Source organism: Lytechinus pictus, unplaced genomic scaffold, assembly GCF_037042905.1.
Source record: "Lytechinus pictus isolate F3 Inbred unplaced genomic scaffold, Lp3.0 scaffold_20, whole genome shotgun sequence".
NCBI lineage: Eukaryota > Metazoa > Echinodermata > Echinoidea > Temnopleuroida > Toxopneustidae > Lytechinus > Lytechinus pictus.
Window position 1 is genome coordinate 14433580 of NW_026974141.1, and position 6919 is coordinate 14440498.

A 6919-nucleotide genomic window follows, 5' to 3' on the forward strand; every position below is an offset into this window, starting at 1 on the left:
ATTTGCCCCCCCCCCCCCTTTCCCCCTTGCTGCGTACGACCATTCCTTGAAGTCAACTTAAGCATATTTCATTATAACAGAAAATATACATCAATTTAAACATATAATCTTTCTAAAACATATATAGAGAGAGATTGAAAAACTTATTAAAGAAAGAACCAAGCAAAAAGTAACACAAATTATGCATGTTATGTGCGATTTCAAAATCTCGTGTATTAATCCTTTTTATTGCGATGAGGCCAATACTTTTGTATATTAATAGAGATACAAGTTTTTTTACTATATGTATATATATACACAGTGGCGTCGATCCTTTTTTTCAGATTTGGGGGCCAAATCATGAATCAACTTTCCAAAGGCGCTCGATATCACACAAAACAAACAAACTCACACACACACATATGCAACAAATTAATGCGAGCGCGAAGCGCGAGCTGAATTTTTTTAGTATACTGACCTGAAAAGAGGAAAAGGTGCCTGTTTAGGACTGTTTGTAGTAACTCATGAGGAGGATACATATCTCACCACACAGATAATGCGAGTGCCGAGGGCGAGCTGAAATTTCTTTATATTCTGACCAGAAAGCTTGATATTCTATGCATTTTTGGTACCAATGATTAAGATGGGTATCTAACAAAAAAAAAAAAACAATAGATGCGAGTGCGAAGCGCGAGCTTAAAATTTTGATATTTCGACCAGAAAAAAAAAACAGTTTAATGGACGTTTGTAACTAAAAACAAGATTATATCCAGCAAAATATTATTGCAAATCGATGCGGGAGTTCTTTTGACGATTAGAACTGAAAACGGGACATTCTATTCACCTATTTAATCATGAAAAGTATGGGGTTTTGCTCTAGAAATGATGCGAGCGCGAGCTGAAAATTTGTATATTCCAATCTGAGAAGCGGATAATTTGAGCACGATTTTAGATAAATAACGAGTTGTGTAGCTCAATCTCAATATACGACTGGTTGCGTAATTATACACTCCCGGTACTAGCAACGGGTTTAAGCAAAGTTTTGGACTAAATATCGAATCATCTTCATAAAACACTACAGTAGCTGTCTTACACTAAAGACCATAGAGGTGGCACAATGTGTAATGTCTATAGAAGAATAGTGACTGACCTTTTTTTTTTATTAAAGCATTGGAAAATAAGATCAAAATAAAAGTATTTGCTCTACGCTTTTGTATGATTCTGGGATTTTTAAAATAAATTAAAGATTTCATGACATCTGTGGGCAACTGCCCCGCCCCAGTCCACTCTGTTGTCTCTGTAAGTGCATGCGATAAGCTTTGTTATGACCATTCAACAATAAAATGTATAACCAGGTGCCGCTGATCATTCTTGACCGGCGCCGATCTAGATTTGGTTGGCAATAGACCCTTCTTCATTATTCTACCGGCGCCTATTTATTGGAACCAGGGGACCCTGATTATTCTTGACCGGCGCCGATTTAGAACAAGTAGTGCTGATTATTTTTACCGACGCACAGTGGGCCAGGAGAGAGCAAAAGTGCGCCAAAACTGGTTTTTGGTCATGAAACAAATTTTGTTTTTTTCATGTTCTAAGCAAAGATAAGAACCTGTAGAATGCCTCCGTACAATATTTCTCCATTAAATTGAATATTAGTTGCCCATTTTTATTCAATGTTACCGGAAAATGACTCTTTACGGCTACCGCATGTGTAAATGACACGTTTTAGATATTTCACTGTTTTGACAAAACGAATTGCTTAATTTATTTCTAATTCACGGTGCTCTTTGATGAATAATTGTTTTAAGTGATCAAAGATTTTCAAGATAAAATGATAATCCCTTCAGAGGCAATTTTGGACGAAACCATTTGACAATGGGGGTGTTTTAGCATTTTTTTTTCATGAGCATTTCTTTTACAAATTGCTGCCGATTGCTGCGCTATAAATACCATGGCGGTCTTTGTTATAGTTCATGCTTTACACTGATACCAAATTTAGCTACATATACGTGCATTTTCTGGAGATATAACCAATTTTTCAACCACATGTTCGCTGTATTTATCACAAAAATCGGTCCAAGTTACTGTCCCATTATATGCGCGTGCATGCCGAACGTTGCGGGTGACATTAAACATCAAACTCCCCGTCGCGTTCTGGGAGAGAGAGAGAGAGAGGGGAGGGGGGGTGTCTAGCTGGCTCAAGTGTGTGGCTCTTGTGACTGGTGTCTGCCTTTAAAATATTTTCGTTAAACATACGTAAAGGCAAGCTTTTATTTCCAATTCCACTAACTATATAATAATACATGTAACGCAACTTCATTTTGATGCCAAACTGTTCCATCCCGTGTTCCATATCTGATATGCTGTCATACTGAGAAGATTAATTCTTAAGGTAAGATTCCCGGGTAAGATTATATATTTGGTTTGTTGTTCATAAACCAAGTAGAGGCTACTGTATATCGCTATAACACACATGACTAGGGATGTGATAGGTCTCTCGCATTTTTCTGACAAAATATGAAAATGTGTATAGGACACAGATGGGATATACGTGGGCTCTATTACATGTATAAATTGCATTATCATTATTAGTATTTATCCCCCAAAAGGGTTTGTAACTTCACATACACGTAGGAATTCGTTTATCTCTTGGCTCATTCTAAATTTGCTATAATTGTTGGTATCGATCAAGAAGGAAGTGTATATTATCATTTCAATGATTGTTTGGTTTATGATTCTCATTGACTTTATATGTATTCCACATGCTAATGGTAACAGGTGACATTGTGATTAGGAGCAAGTTTTTAAGAGTACAACAATCACAGCCTCTTCCCCCTGATGTTCAAAGTATGCTAAAAAGATCTTCTCACCAAAGACATAATAGTTGTTGAGATAGTAGAGAGAGACTCTGATTCGGAATAACTTTGTATACGCCGTTCTTGGTAGGCCTTAATTGTAGGGCCTTGTACTGATTAACCTGCAGAGGACCCGGCCTCTAATCACTGGAATCATTATTTTAAAGATTTCACCGTCCACTTCTGGTATCAATCCATTTTAATTCATGTAGGTGTGGTTAATCATTGTACACAGGGAGTAAAAATACTCCTTTTCATTTTTTTTTACAATTTCACTTTGAATTTTACAATTCCGGATTCATGGTAGGACGCCCTCTTTAAGCGATACTCAGGTCACCAATTGAATTATTTGTACCCCGAGCATGCACAGACTTTTCTGGTTTGGTTGCCTGTTTGTGTGTTTGCTGTTTGCTGATATGCTTAATTATTGCTGCAATTTATCTAAAACTAGTTTCTAAAAATTTGAAACTTATTGTAGAATTAGAAACATGTAATTTCTGCTCAAATGTTAACAGCCAATCAGAAAACAGTATTTTAACGACGTCATCAATATTTGAAAATACTTTTATTGAATTCTACGGGTGAAATTACCCCTATCTACCAAATTTAATCATACAAATGTGTGAATAATGGGTTTTGGCGCACTTTGGGTTCATTCTTGCCCACTGTGCGACGTCACGTAAGATTCAGGCAGCGGCAATTCATAATCGATTGGCGCCGATTTAGAACCAGGAGGTGCCGATTATTCTTGACTGGCGCCGATTTTTAACCAGGTGGTGCTGATTATTCTTGTCTGGCGCTGATTGAGATTTAGGTGGAGCTGATTATTCTTGATCGGTGCCGGTTAAGACTCAGCCAGCGCCGATTTATAACCAGATGGCGCTGATTATTCTTGGCCAGCCCCGATTTAGATATAGGTGGTGCTGATTATCCTTGATCGGCGCCGGTTACGAACTCAGGCAGCGCCGATTTTTCTTTACTGGCGCCGATTTATAACCAGATGGCGCCGTTTATTCTTGCCCGGCGCCGATTTAGATTTAGGTGGAGCTGATTATTCTTGATCGGCGCCGGTTAAGACTCTGGCAGCGCCGATTTATAACCAGATGGCGCTGATTATTCTTGTCCGGCCCCGATTTAGATTTAGGTGGCGCTGATTATCCTTGATCGGCGCCGGTTAAGAACTCAGGCAGCGTCGTTTTTTTCTTTACCGGCGCCGATTTATAACCAAATGGCGCTGATTATTCTTGTCTGGCGCCGATTTAGATTAAGGTGGCGCTGATTATTCTTGATTGGCGCCAGTTATATGCAGGCAGCACACTGCTGATTATTTTTAATCGGCGAAGTTGCTGGGAAAAGGGTAGTTAAAAGAAAAGATAAGGAAGATGATATGATTGTGCTTTGCTGGGGGATAGTCTTTCCTTACTGTTGCTAATAATCAGTGTATAATTTTTTTAAGCGGCGCCTTTTCTTTTCTTTCCTTTATTTTTATTTTTTGAAGCAGCGCCTTTTCTTTCTTTTACTTTTTTTTTTTTTTTTTTTTTGATCGGCGCCGCTCAAATATTAGGGGGGCGCGCGCCCCCTGCGCCACCCCCCTGGATCCGCCACTGTTATTTATATATAAACATCTTCAGCCCGGAGTATCCCTTTAAGCAATTAACGGTGGTTTGTTTTAACCGTCCTTGTTCGTTTGCATATCGTGACATGCGCGGCGCCGCTTTGTTGACACTCACCTTGTTCGCAACCCACCGAAAACAATTTGGGGAGAAGCGCCATATTTAATTGGATGGATATTAGCGGATATGTGACACGACGTTGATCATTAAAGCCCCTTTCACAATTGACGTACGACCATTTGCGACCTTTTGGTCGTGCGTCAGGCTGCAACAGGCATCAATCGCTAGTCATCTCATAAGATCGCACAGAGGCTTTCACAGTTGCAACAGCTGTCGTACAACAAAAACAACCAGTAAACCCCGTTGCACGAGTAAGTCGCATATGCTCTTATTGTGCTCGTGCGATCACATGCGAGTGTTGCACGAGGGATTGCGAGTGGAACGGTCGCATACATGCAAATGAAACGGTAGTGCAATGTTGTAAGCCGTTGCGATCGGTCTTGCAACAGTCTTATGGCCCATATTATTATCGCAACCAGTCGCAAGACAGGTCTCTGTACATGTAGGTCGCTTTCACATGTGCAAGTGTTGTACGACCTCCAGTCAAGTAAATGCGACTACTTAGTTGTGCCACCTCTCGCACCAAGTCGTACAACGTTGAACAACACTCGCACGACGATCGCCCGAGCGATGGTACGACCCCGGGTACGGCCTGATGCGAGTGAATCGATCGTATTTGATCGCGTTCGGATTTTGAACATGTTCAAAGTTCAGATGTGACCAGTCACGACCACATCGAGTTCGTGCGACCGTCTACAACGACTGCGAGTGCTCGCAAGACACCAAGAGATCGATCGTGCAACAACAAGAAAAAACTGTTGCAGGCGGTCGTAAATTGGTCGGACGTCAATTGTGAAAGGGGCTGAACGGTCGCATACAAGCGGATGCAACGGTAGTGGAATGTTGAAAGCCGTAATTTCGATCGATCTTGCAACAGTCTTATATTATCGCACCCAGTCGCAAGACTGGTCTCTGTAGGTCTCCAGTTCATGTGCAAGTGTTGTACGACCTCCAGTCGACTAAATGCGACTATACTTAGTTGTGCCACCTCTCGCACCAAGTCGTACAACGTTGAACAACACTAACACGATGGTCGCCCGATCGATGGTACGACCTGTTGCGAGTGAATCAATCGTATTTGATCGCGTTTGGATTTTGAACATGTTCAAAGTTCAGATGCGACCAGTCACGATCACCTCCGACCACCTCGAGTTTGTGCGATCGTCTACGACTGCGAATGCTCGCAAGACACCAAGGGATCGATCGTGCAACAACAAGAAAAAATTGTTGCAGGTGGTCGTAAACAGGTCGTACGTCAATTGTGAAAGGGGCTTACGGGATAAATATTCAAGCAGCATGTGTAGCTATGTAAAGGATGTTAGATTAGACCATGGAGCTATTAACAAAGAAATCATGGGGTGACCTGCTATACGAGAACTGATGATATTGGGCAAAATTAATATAAACTGATGTTGTATATACAATTAGGAATGTTATCCGGATCATAATAACAATAATGATAATAGCTGGATTTATAAAGCGATTTTTGCCTGACAGAGGATACAAAGCGTTGCTATTATTACCCCGGCTTTAGCTCGAGCTACCATCACCGGTGCTCACGGCCTGCAAGGAATTAATCCTGCCGCGTACCCATTCACCTCACCGGGATCGAATGCACCACAGTGTGGATTAATTTCTTGCTGAAGAAAAACACGCCATGGCTATAGGATTCGAACCCACGACCCTCTGTTCGTACGGCGGGAGTCAGAACCACTATCCCGACGCGCCCGCACATCATCGGCTTGTTAGTTGTTACTATGGGACATTGCAAGAAACTTACGCTCAATCTCTATTCAAGCATAAAATTATAAGATTATATATAAGTGCCACAAACAAAATGTAAGTCCTTTGATTCAACACAAATTTGTAAATGATTTCAATTGCAACTCAACGTATTTACTGTTGTGTTCGATTTTGTGACTTACGCAGGCTTAATTGATTTGCGATAAATATAAGGTAAGTTTCTCGCAATTAACGCCCCAAAGATAACTCTCTCTGTTCATGAAGTGAATATTATGTGGTCTGAACAACAAAAACCATGTTCTCAAAATCAGGCCAATTTACTCATAATCATTTTCCTGAGTGTAAATTATAAACCAAACATCACCAAAAGAGGGTGTGTAGTAAAAATAAAGCTCGCGATAATTGCAAATTTCAAACAGCAATAACAATAATGATTGGCTCATAATGAGTTGTTGGATATGTTGAGCAATGCTCGTAGAACTGTGAGCTCGGTTGATTAATGCCATTTCCTAATCTACTGAAAAATAATCCCCAGTCACCTGTTACTTTAACAATAAGTAAAAATGACAAATCGCTTCGCATCCGAAGTTTCTACCACCTTAGTACGCA